This window comes from Macrotis lagotis, chromosome X (genome assembly GCF_037893015.1).
Source record: "Macrotis lagotis isolate mMagLag1 chromosome X, bilby.v1.9.chrom.fasta, whole genome shotgun sequence".
NCBI lineage: Eukaryota > Metazoa > Chordata > Mammalia > Peramelemorphia > Peramelidae > Macrotis > Macrotis lagotis.
Window position 1 is genome coordinate 393,175,479 of NC_133666.1, and position 13,647 is coordinate 393,189,125.

Consider the following 13,647-nt stretch of genomic DNA (forward strand, 5'->3'; position numbering starts at 1 on the left):
TCTGGGACCATTTAAGGTGTTTTGTAATTTCTCAAAAATGATTTAGCCCAACATGTTCCTTCTTTTTTTTTTAAGTTTTTGCAAGGCAATGGGGTTAAGTGGCTTGCCCAAGGTCACACAGCTGGGTCATTATTACGTATCTGAGGCCAGATTTGAACTCATTTACTCCTGACTCCAGGGCTGGTGCTCTATCCACTGTGCCACCTAGCCACCGCTTGTTCCTTCTTTTTAAAAGATGTCTCTCATCCCTTTGTATAGCTGGTAAAATGTAATCATACACACACACACACACACACACACACACACACACACACACAAACACACACACACATGAATGAGCTCTATAGATTGCCTATCTAACTGCATATCATAACCAAGACAGTAAACATTCTTTGTCCATGTGGTTGTTTCTGTGTGGTTAATTGAAATTCTTTTGAATGACTATGGATCTCTTTCATGAGCTTCTGTAGGGCTTCAGGGCTTGATACAACAACCACAAAGTCATTGCAACACAGGAGCATCCATTCTCTAATGTATGGGGAATTCCTCTTCAACTTATGATTTTCTTAGGGCTCTCTATGACAACAGCAGACCCTTTAGAAAAACACATGTCATTTACAATGAGAGGTGACAAAATTTTGAAGGCACTAAAGGATCAATTCATTAAGTTTATTGAGGAAAGGAGGATACTGAAGGCATTAAAAAAAAGAAAAGGAAAAGAAGACCAATCTTTCCAAAGGTAAGAAAAGATGACCAAGAGAAAATTAATCCTAACCATTAATATAAAATTGATATTCTTCAGGTGCATCCCCATAAAGATATTAGTAGGAAACAGGCAGGTTTTCACAAGCAGGTTGCCACAGTAGACCATTTCTTAGGGAGGGGGAGACAGAGAGACAGAGAGAGAGAGAATAGAAGACCCTCATGATGCTTGTTTATTGAATTTTTTCAGAATATTTAATTTGAAATAGCTGCATTTAAAAGCACTATTCTAATAAGGTGGATCTATGCATCAAAATTATTTAAGATAGCTTAAATCTCTTCACCCCATGATTATAAATCTCAATCAGTATATAAACCAGGCCATTGTATATTTGCCAGAGGTATTTGCCACTATCCTGTCAAAGATGAAAGGAAAATTAGTCAGAATACTAAAATACATTATAGACTGCTTGTCTTTAATTTTTAAAGCAGATAAAAAACAAAATAACAAATAGATCCAAGATATTTGCAATGAACTTATTTATAAGCAATAAACTAAAAGAAAAGAATTCAATCCTTTTCTCTGATGTGATTTAGAAACATTTTTAAAGAGGACAACAAAAAAGTAGTGTGTACAAAATGTAATCAGGTTACACTGACAGCCTGAGCTGAGGATTTATGACTTGTTTCTCAATCCATGGCTTCTTCCTTCTCCTCTAATAGCAAAATGCTTCTGAATTCCCCCTCATTTTATCCTCATGGTCTGGGTACTTTCCAGATCTCTTTTTTAATCCTTGTAAGAGTAAAACTGTTGCAAGAGAAAAATGTCAAATTATTTCTGCAGTGATAGGAGATAAGAAGGACTGGACCAATGATTTTATAAGTACAGGGAACTCCAAGGTGAGGAACCTCCCTTTTCCAATGCAATTCAACAACTTTTATGCAAGTTATAATCTTGTGCTAAACACTGGAGTGAGTGATTTGCCCAGGGTCACATAGCTAGCACTTCCTAACTTTGAGGCTTGCTCATCATTCACTATGAAAACTCCCTCCAGAGTGATTTTTTCAGTAGCTAAAAAAAAGAGAACTTCATCTTAGTGTCTATTATTTTTTAACTCCTACCTGTTTTACATTTGGGATCCATCTTATAATAACCGATTATTTCTAGGTAGGCAATAAAAATGAACTACATGTCTACATTATAACAATGAACATTGATCCATCTATCTTTGCAATGTGTTGGCTTATCCTTCATACAGTTATAAATAGTCAGTTAAATAACATTAATTTGTATGTTGCTTTTTAATATGAGGAGCAGCAGCATGGTAGAAATTAGGGAGCAATGAACTTGCAGTTAGGATTGGGGTTTAAATCCTCCTTCTGACTCTTACTCGTGTAATCATGAACAAGTCATTTAACCTCACCAAACCTCAGTTTCCTTATCTCTAAAATTTGTGTGAACTTCAGATACTATACTTGTAGTCCCATCAGGTGTTTGAGAACTAAATCAGATTATGCATGTGAAGGACTTCATAAATCTCACAAGAATTTAAATATATATATATAATATACACACATATATATACATACATTTTTATGTATGTGCATGCATATACATATGTATGTATATATATTTGCATATATATTTGCTATAATTCATCAGGGAAAATCACAGCTAAAAATTGCCTCTATGGCCTTCAGTATGAAACGAATTAGGATTTCTCTTCTATTGCTAAAACAACTTAAAAATCAATTAAAGTTCTGGAATCAATTAAAGATCTTCAATAAATTGAGATAATTTCATTTCAGCTGTTCTGAATTCTTAAATATCCCCAAAGGCAGCCCCCTTCTGTAAAATGACTAATACTCTAGGGAACTGGTGAGAAGTTGGTGCAGTTTTGGGCTATTATACTTATTTTATCAAGTAAATGGGTTGAGAGTTTAATGAGGATTTTGCAAATAGAGAAACCTGCTGTCAGCATTTAGGTCCACCTAGTCAGTGACTGTACCTACTAGACATCCTCTACTAGGTCATTCTGGAACAATCGTGGTCTCTATGCTCTCCATTTAGAAGTGGAATCAGACAATTATCATGAGGGAAGCACACTCATTCTTCTCTATATTTTCTTTAGGTTTTTGCAAGGCAAATGGGTTTAAGCGGCTTGCCCAAGGCCACACAGCTAGGTAATTATTAAGTATCTGAGGCCAGATTGGAACTCAGGTTCTCCTGACTCCAGGGCCGGTGCTCTATCCACTGCACCACCTAGCTTCCCCAAGCACACTCATTTTTAAGCCTAACACCAATTCAGAAAGGTTAAGGTGCTAGTAACCATGGGGGATGCCTCTCCCTAGCTAGTCTGCACCACATTGTGCTTTGCTAAATTGGCCCGAATAGTAGCTGCAATGTACATCTCTGACCTGCTCTTTCATTCTTTTTCTTCTTTGTTTTGTTTGTTCCTCTTCTTTTTGGTGTGGATCATTCATTAAAGTAATGAAGGAAATTAAACTGCCAGTTGTTAGGGATAAAAACAACAAATCATCTCTTATTACCTGGCTGGCTGACTTAGAACAGGGCAAAGTAGGCTTATGCTGACACCATGTGGTCAAAGTTGATACATTATATCTTAGACTTGGTTGAATTCTTTTTGGTGGGGACCTTGAAATAGATGGAAGGAACCTCCTGGTCATCTAGTATTCCAGTCCCCTGCCCTCCATCCAAGCAATTTTCTGCCTAAATTACTTCAAATAGATGTTTCCTCTAACCAGAAAAATTCCCTAGGGAATTAATCAATCAATGAATTTTATTAAGAGCTGACAATGCTAAGATCTGTGAATATAAAGACCAAAAAGAAAAAAAAAATTCTTCTTTCAAGGAGCTCACATATTTTATAAAAGAAGTCAACACACACACATACACACACAGGCAAAACACAGAGTATTATGTACAAAATAAATGATAAGTAAAATGAGCTAGTTCAATTAAAGAATCAAGTGGGGGGGGGGGGCGCGGCTAGGTGGCGCAGTGGAAAGAGCACCGGCCCTGGAGTCAGGACCTGAGTTCTCAAATCCAACCTCAGACACTTAATAATTACCTAGCTGTGTGGCCTTGGGCAAGCCACTTAACCCCATTTGCCTTGAAAAAATCCTTAAAAAAAAGAATCAAGCAGAACATTAGCATTTGGGAGATCTCTAAAGGCTTTAATAAGGAAAATGGGACTTGAATTTTGAGATTTAAGCACTGATCAGTAATGATTACATAGGTCTAATGATTAAGCAAGGTATCATCATGGACTTAAGGAATAGATGAAATACTTTTGTTTTGAGGATAGCAATGCAGGAATTTATTTGACTTGGGTTTTTCCCTTTTTTTAAATAAGGGAATGGGAAGGAGGGAAAATTATTTTTTCATTGAAAAAATGAAATTAAATTTTTAAACAATAAGGTGCTGCTTGATCTGAGTCTTAAGGAAGTGGGAGGGAGGTAAAAAGAGGTTAGTGCATTTCAGGCCTGTAGGTGCTTTTACCAACATAGATTTCATTACTTGACCATGAGCATTCATATATACATATATATATATATATATATATATATATATACATATATATATATACATATACATATATACATACACATACAAAATATATACATATATGTATATGTGTGTGTGAGACCTTAGAAATCAACTCATCATACCTATTCATTTGCAATGAATAAACTGAGGTCATTATTATTATCCAGTTGAGATTTGAATTCTTCAAGTTCTCTGATTGCCTATCAAGTGATCTTTTCCAACCTTCCCTCAGATCCCAATAGAGGTAATCCAGGGACCTCAAACCCCCAAGTTCTTATGATAGTAATATCCCCTTTCTTCAGACCATTGGCCCTGCTTCCAGCCCAATTTCCCTTTCTGCCATGATTCAAAGAAGCCACCCTTAGCCCGTCACATAGGCAATGTGACCTAACTGCCTCTTCAGGTGCTTCAATCTTCAACCCCTCAGCAACCACAGCCACTGAAGACCCAGAAAAAGAAATGTTTTAGCATTGTCCAAAAGAAATGTTTTAGCATTGTCAAATGGCTCAAATGTCAGAAATGAATAATATTTTATTATTGGAAATATTATAAAAGAATGTATATGACTTTATGCTTTGCTTCTACATCCTAAGAAGCCAAGTACATTTCCATCCAACATATAGATAAAACCTTCTAAATATCTTTAAACATAAAAAATATGGCTCATAGCTCTTTGCAAATAGTAAACATTTACTAAGTGCTTTTTAATTAATTCATTTCTAAAGAATGAGAAAGGTATATGTTGTCTTTCTTTCTTTATGGATATTACCACCAAAAGAAATCAAACATATTTGTATCATAACTATGTTACACAATTCATATATATGCAATATATATAAATATTATTTTAAAATATTCTAAATCATGTATGCAAATAAATTTAATCTGCAGGGAAAGCTACAAGAGATTATGGATAGAGAATTGTCCTGGGGGTCAGGAAGACCTGATTCAAATCCTGCCTGACACATTCTGGGTTTTGTGACCCTAGGCAAGTCACTTAACCTTAGTGTACCAGACTACTCTCTCAGAATGTAATTTACAGAAAAGGTATTGATGATTACTTCTAAAGGACATGTCTCCCCCAAGAGCTTTCAATTCTAGCAAAACCAAAGGATATATATTTTAATGGTAATAAAAAAATAAGAAACTAGACTTAAAGAAATATTGTTTTAGTCAAGTTGTGTTTATTGAACACTCAAGAATCAAAGTAATTACTAAGTGAAACTAATCCTCATGCAGTTCTTTGTGTTTGTAAAAACCAGCTCATCTTCAAAGCCCATCCTACTCTTCTGGTGATAATTCATGATTTTGAAGGCTTTAGACGGTGGTTCTTACCCCTTTTTGGGTCATGTATCCCTTTGGCAGTCTGATGAAACTTAAGGGTCACTTCTCAGAATAATGCAAATGAGCAATGACTTCAGTTAGAGGTTATTTTTTTCCCATACAAGTTGATGGACCTCCTTAACTACCTCATGGGTTAGGAACTCTTGCTTTAGAGAAATGTACAAAAAAGTGCTGTACTGGACATCATAATGCTATAATGCAGGACCTAAATTTAGAGTTGATGGGTGAGAAAACCTTAGGGTTCATTTAGTTCAACTCCATCACTGTAGGGTAAAGGAATTTGAGACCCAGAAAAATGAAATGACAGAGAGAGGTGATTAAATCCAGATCCCCCTTCTCCAAGTACAGCATCTTTTCAGGTGTACTACATTACTTTCACAATCATCATAGACTGGTTCCAGTTCAGCAAACATGTATTAATTGCTTTCACCACTACAGTCATCATGCTAATTGCAAGGTATGCAAGAATGTACAGTCTAGAGGCAGCTAGGTAGAGCACTGGTCCTGGAGTCAGGAGGACCTGAGTTCAAATTACCTAGTCATGTGACCTTGGGCAAGTAACTTAACCCCACTGCCTTGCAAAAGCAACAACAACAAAAGAATATGTAGTCTAATTGCATCTAGTTGTCTTAGTGGATAGTGGCAGATTTGAAGTCAGGAAGATCTGAGTTAAAAATCATGCTAGCTATATGATCCTGTGTAAATCATTAAACTCTCAGTCTCAAGTCTCAATATCCTTATCTGTCAAATAGGTATAATAATATCACCCATCTCACAGGTTTATTTATTTTTGGGTTAATTATTTTGCAAACTTAAGGAAGAAAGAGTGAATAATAAGTGAATAATTGACATTTCATTTTATTTTTCCAACTACAAGTAATGGAAGTTTTTCAATATTTATCCACTAGCATATTTATAATTTACACATTAGAAAAATGTGTAGAAAACCACCCTCCCTTGTCATCCCCCCCCCACAGCAGCAAACAGTCTGGTAAAAGTTGTACATGTACATTTGTGTTTGACATGTTTACATATAAGTAATTTTGTGTATGAGAAAATAGGACTAAGGGAAAAGAAAGAAAACCATGGGATAGAAAGGAAAAAATAAGAAAAGTTTTTTAAATTGAGCATAATACCCTGAATGAACATTTATTAAGTGCCAGGCACTATGCTAAGCTCTTTACAAATGTATCTCATTTTAAAGGTATCATCATCATCATCATCATCATTATTATTATTATTATTCTCATTGTACAATTGAGGAAAATAAGCAGAGATTAAGTGATCTGCTGAGGTCACACAAAGTGTGTGAAACCAGACAAAAAGGTATCATAACCATTATTAATTGAACAGTGCAAATACACATATAAATATGATGCAAGGTAGATTGGGGTTTGAAATAAAAAAAAAGGGATCTAGACAATATGCTCTAGAATAATTTGAAGAGGAAGAAACCAGTTTCTGCCATAAGTGGGAGAGAGTGGTCTGGAAGTCCCTTTATCAGAGGGGACCTTGAAGATTTGAAACATAGTAAGACTCCACAACTTTTCTTCTTATGAATGAGAGTCACACCACCTATTTGAGCCAGGAAGAACAGCTTGTTGGTATGTCATTAACCCTAGTCTGTCAAGGGAAAAAAATGCTAAATTCACATTGATTTATGTTAAAACTTGAAATTCTCTTCTACTTTCCATTGGAATCTATCAATTTTTTATTTTTTTAAATCAGAACATTAAGTTGGAAGATTTAGTTTTTAAAAACCCCTGAACTTCTTTTAGACTACACTAGTATTGAGTGGTTAACATTATAGGCACTTAACAAATATTAGTTGAGTGATTTATTTTGTTTAGAATGTTCAGGAAATCATCCTGAATAATCTAAAAGAAGCAGATTTTCCAAAATGTCCAATTCACCAGTCAGGGAAGGTGGGAACTAGACTCCTTGGATACTATTAAACATGTTCTGTGGTAAATGTGCCCCCTAGGACTCCCTAAAGGTATATGATCTCAATTTTTATTAATTATCCTTTCTTGTCTCTTTCAATTCAATCCAGTATTTTTTTTAATTAAACACTCACTGGGTACCAGGGACTGTTATTCAAAGTCAAAAAAATAAGGCAGTCCCTGTACTCAAGGAGCTTACATTTTCCCAAATTCATTTCTTTTTACTTGTTATATTCCTACTAGGGCCTGTTAGAATAGAAGAATCTCCTTGAGAGTAGGGATTACTTGATTTATTTTTGTATTTAAACAAAAAAAATCTCAATTTTAGAACAGATGATTGTCCAATTACATAATTATAACCCCTTAAAAGAAAATAGTAAGGGTATGAGGGGTTATAAATAGGCCTTTTTTTAAGGCAATTAAGGTTAGGTTACTTGCCCAGGGTTGCACAACTACTAAGTGTCTGAGATAGGAATTGAACTCAGGTCCTCATGACTCCAGGACTACTGCCCTTTACACTGTACCACCTAGCTGCCCCCTATAGTAGCCTTTAATTAATGTTTATTGATGGATCAGTTGATTAAATTTGGGTCACCTTGGTTAAGAAAAGCTTCCCAAGAAGAGCTGTAATCCTTAGAATCCTGTCTTGGGCACATCACACTCTGCTGAAACACTTTAGAATTAGATTCTAAATAGGTGTTTATTTTGTTTCCAAAACTATCATATTGCTAGGTAATTTGATTAATACTAATAGCCCCTAGTGACTTGTGGTGATGCAGATCAAACGTTCAATTCAGTTAGAAAAGTACCTGTATCTCAGATCAATAAGAAGTCCAAAGTTTTCCTCTGGGATTATTCCAATAAAACAAACAGTTGAGGACTTCTTTTCTAAGTATTTTGTAGTCCCTTGTCTCTTGTTACATCATATTACAAGAGTTTTATTTTTCATTTTGATTTCCTACACTTTACTTTGAGGGATGGAGATATCCATAAGCACTTAATTTTACTGATTAGAGCTTACATAATATTAATTCATATTCACTTTAACTCAGCTATAAGGTTTTGGTTTACAAGGCTCTTTTCTCACAACAGTGCTGTCAGGATATTAGCACAAGTGGTACACTCATTTTGCATTTTACAGATGAATAAACTTAGGCTCAATTGTAATAGCAATTTGCCCCAGTTGCAAAAATAGCAAAGACTCTTTTAGATGTAACAAATGTATTCACTATACCAAACTTTTGTGGATTCTTATTTTACCCTGTTTCTATGGCCAAAGGATATTAATTTCTCCAGCAAAATAATAAAAGTTATGGTAGATTGATACATGTGTGTATCCATATATTGCAGATGAATATGTATAAACACACATATATTTTCATACACAGAGTGGTTGATACAATGTAAACAGTGAGTAAAAGATTCTGACCGTCATTGCTAAGAGAGGAAGTGTGCTATTTTGACCACAATACATAATCATGGAGAAGTAAGCTCAGTTTTAGCACAAAAGGTTATTCAATTCCAAAATTCATAGACCATTAAAAGAAAAGAAAAATGTTGATTCAAAGATCTAATAAAAAATTGAACTACATCATCTATTATTATTCTCACTAATATTCTTTACAAATAAAAATTAACATTTAAAGTTCATATTTCTTAGTCTTTAGTCCCAAGTATTCAAATACAAATGATAATATTTCAACTAGAAAAATTGAATCTAATTAAAATCTCTTGGGAGGAAAATACTTTTTCTTCCATTTTAAAGTTCTTCTTTAAGCATTTGAGGTGACTATATAATGTAGCAGTTAGGGATGGCTAGATTAAGGTGGGACTTACTTTCTATCAATCATTCAGTTGCCTCCTACAAATTGCTACTGCATTTCAGAAGGAAAATTTCAGTAGTGAGGATTTTTATCCTTATCCTAAAACGAGAATTCAAATGTGCTCTTCTTTGTTTCATTCAGCAGTAATTCTTAAATTCTAATACTATTTAAAAACTATTTCTCATAGAATGAGAAATTCAAATATTTCTAAATCCAGGGTTCACACAGCATGATCACCAATTAATATTCAGTCTTTTTTACTATTGTCAGCTGGCTTTGTCTTTTAAAAATACTCATAACTATTAAGATTTTGCTAGCAGGTAGATGATACAGTGAATAAAGAACTCAAGTCTAGAGTCAGGAACACTTCTCTTCCCTAATACAAATCTGTTCTCAGATACTTAATAGCTGTGTGACCCTGGGCAAGTCAATCCTTTTTGCTTCAGTTTCTTCATCTGTAGAATAAACTGCCAAGAAAACTCTAAATAGGGTTACACAGAGTCAGTTACTACTAAAAATTGACTGAACAGAAAATTAAGATATTAGAACTTGAGAATTTGTAGTTTTTTAGCAGAGATGATGCTTTTTTAATTACTTTAGTTATTAAAAATATACTTTGATTTATGGTTGTGTCAAATTAATGTATCTTTAGAAGATGCCATTCCACAATGTGCCAATCCATAAGGGCAGGGTCATTCTTTTTCATACTTATTTCCTAGGTTGGTCTCTTCCTGCAGGGCACCTCCCCCATCCTTGCTTGCAGTGGCAAGGAGTGAGGGAGGGAGAGAGAGACAGAGAGACAGAGAGAGAGACAGAGACAGAGACAGAGACAGAGACAGACAGAGAGAGACAGAGACAGACAGACAGACACTGGACACTTTTTCCTCTCTACTCCCACCCCTGTTTCCTGGACTGGCATGCTTGTGGGAAAAGAAGAGAAGCACCATTGTATCAGCTCCCTCACCTGAGCTGTCTAGGATTCTACCTTGAGAATCAATGATGTTGACAATCTACCCATAACCATCTGTTAATGATTAACAAATTCATACTCAGCCATACCCTCCCAATTCCAGTGATTCTGAACCCACAGCTATCATTATTCAAAATCCATCCTCAATCCCCCATTTCCTTAGTACCATCCCCCTTAGTATAACCTCTCATTCCCAATGTCCCACTCTAAAACTAACAACTTCTTCCACTGGGCTCTCTGGAATGCTTACTTCATGGGCAACAAACTTCATCTTAAATTTTTTCTTTCCTCACTTTTTTCATCTTCTGGCTTTGGGTCTGGGCGCCCTCCTGATGAAAGTCTCCCTGGTCAAACTTTCCAGGACTGATTGTTGTACTTTCACTCATTGGTGAAGTTAGAGTATATTTTGCTTCCACTCATTTCTTCAAAGCTCATCCTCTAGCACCACCACCCACTCAGTAACCTTATTACTTCAGTGAATTGAGTACATGGCTCATCTTTCTCTCCTCCCCAATTCCTGCCTTTATAAAGATTTCAACATACATATTGATATTCTTTTAAACACTCTACCCTCCCAGGTTCTTAGTTTACTCATTTTCTTATTTACTCTTCCCAGTGGAAAAGGTTGGAAGTTTTAGAGTGGGACATTGGGACTGAGAAGTTATACTAAAGGGGACGGTACTAAGGAAATGGGGAATAGAGAGTAGTTTTGAATAATGATAGCTGTGGGTTTAGAATCACTGGAATTGGGAAGGTATGGCTGAGTAGGAATTTGTTAATCATTGACAAATGAATTAGTAGATTGTCAACATCATTGTATCTCAGAGTAGAGTGCTCATTTCAGACCCACTCTTCCATTGCAACTCAGAAACCCACAGCTGTCCTTGAACATACCATCACCTACAAATAGACCAGTTCCATATTTACAAACTCTTGAATTCCCTGATTTTAACAAAAGCTGTCGTTATTCCACCTTTCCATAGTCTTTGTCCTGTGACTTCCTGTTCCTTCACCTCTCATTTCTTTCCCAGGGTCACCACCCCTGCTCTGGCTCCACTCTCTTCCCCTCCTTCTCTTCACCCCTTGGTGAATCAGTTCAACTCTGCTCTTCAGTTGAATCCCTTGTCACCTTATCCTGTTATCAGTCATGCTCCATCAAGCCTCAACCTTAGACAACTCCCACCTTTGCTCCCACACACGTGTTGCTGAATGAAGCTGGAGAAAAATGGAAAAACTATAATAATTGAATCCACTACAACTTTATTATATAATCTCAAATGGGGCCCTCAGTGTAGTAAGGTGATCTGCTTACACCCTCCTAATTAACTTACTTTCCCAGTCAACACAGAGGCTATTTCAAATCTGTTCACCTCTCTCCAAACTTTCCATAAATTCTCCCTCCCACTAAATTCTCAGCTAAGAACTTCATTAATTTGCATTAGTGTAGGACTTCAACTGTCATAAAGTACAAATGACATATGAAAGGAAACCCCACTCCAACTTCCTAACAAGTGGTCATCCTGCCCATTTTGAAGATATACAAAGTGGGGGAACCCATGACCTCCCAAAACACAGCAATTCATTCCATTTTTAGATAGCTCCAATTGTTAGGAAGTTTTTTTCTGACATGTAATACAAATTACTGCTACAATTTCCTCCCATAGCTTCTGGTGCTGCCCTCGGGAGCCAAACTAAACAATTCAAATAATGCCTTTTACCCAAGAAAACCCTTCAGCTACTCTAATACAGCTTTCATGTTCTCCCTTCACTGGTTCTTCTGGCCTCTGAGCTAAACATCCCTAGTTATTAAACCAATTTTAGATTAATTGCCCAAATTCACACCTTATGGTAAATAGTTAAGCCAGTATACTATTTTAATTTAGATTCAGACTCCAAATCAGTGCTATTTCTAATAAACCACAATTCTTAATTCAGTTCATAATTGTCTTTGATTTATTTGGGGGTAACAATAATTCTATCAGTGTAGTTCACTCCCCCCATTCCAGTTGTTTCTAATCCTCATTGCTTGGCTTTTTTTCTATATACCCATTGCAAATGATCCACTCTTGTTTCTTTTAATATAATAGGACCCCAATTGTGCAGGGAATTTAAACCCTAACCCAAAATGACTACTCAGAATCCTCTCAAAGAGGTAGCAAAGAGTTAAAATTTAATTCGGTTCTTGCAAGAAGCAGGGCAGTTCCAAACTCTCTATGAGAGAGTGAGAGAGCAGGAAAAGCCAAATTACAGAAGCTGAAGCAGGGTTAAAAAAAACCCACAAAAACCACAACCCATTCCCCCTCCTCTTTTCTGCCAACCCTTACAACAATTGGTCAAACTTGATGGTCCTAAGCTTTCCCAGGAAAGTTTTGTTTACATCTTATAAGGTTAGGGTGACATAATTTTTCTAGTCAGAGATCCGGGTTCTCATGCTCACCTGCTTCTTGAGAAATAGAAACTGAGGCCTATGGCTTAGATTAATTTAGTGCTATGTTTCTAAAAAGTCAGCACTTTTGCCCCTTACACCATTGTACCACTCAACTCCTTATACCTTGCTCCTCATTCAAGCTCGGCCCAACTCCATTTCCAATCATACAACTAACTCCTCAGTGATTTCTTTTATACTATTTTGCTCTCAAGCATCATTCTTTGGTTATGGGTAACATGTTGCAATCAGCTTGTGCCCATCACACACATATTTCTATTGCCCTTTGGATTGTTAATTTGATTCCTCAGACCATGGTGTCTATGATTCACACCTTTATAGTAATCAACAGGAGAATACTGATGTTAAAGAGAAGAACCTTTGTAAGCATGGAATAGTGCTTTCCATGCTGTTATGTAATGTAATCCCATTCATTTTTCTTATCTTAACCAGTTCTGCACTGCCTACAGTGCATGCTCAAGATGTAATTATTGGTGAATTAAATCAGTAGATTGTTCATCTTGCTGAATAGCATAAGCTGGACACTGTTTCTCATTTCATTCTGTTTTGTTAGTGTAAATTAACACAAACTTCCCTATTACTGCATATTTCATTGAGGAGAGTTTCTACTCTTCTGAGCTTAATGCAATTAATATAACATATGAGAGAAACTAGGCCTTTTTGGGAAATTTGACAATCAATAGGGAATCCTTTTTTCTTTACTTTTTAAAAGTTTACATTAGAATTATTCAATATTCTACTAATACCAAATTATTCTATTCTGATAGAAGTGATGTATGCTCTCTTTATTTGAACAAAAGATTTGAAATGAATGAAAATAAAAAAATGAAAAAAAATTCATTTATTTT

The 13,647-nt window shown here is 35.7% G+C and overlaps 1 protein-coding gene across 9 annotated transcripts in view; it reads left to right on the forward strand.

Annotated features, from left to right (window-relative positions):
- PAG1 (phosphoprotein membrane anchor with glycosphingolipid microdomains 1) overlaps window positions 1-13,647 on the forward strand; it is a 224,886-nt gene that overhangs the window by 170,351 nt on the left and 40,888 nt on the right. The window lies entirely within an intron of this gene.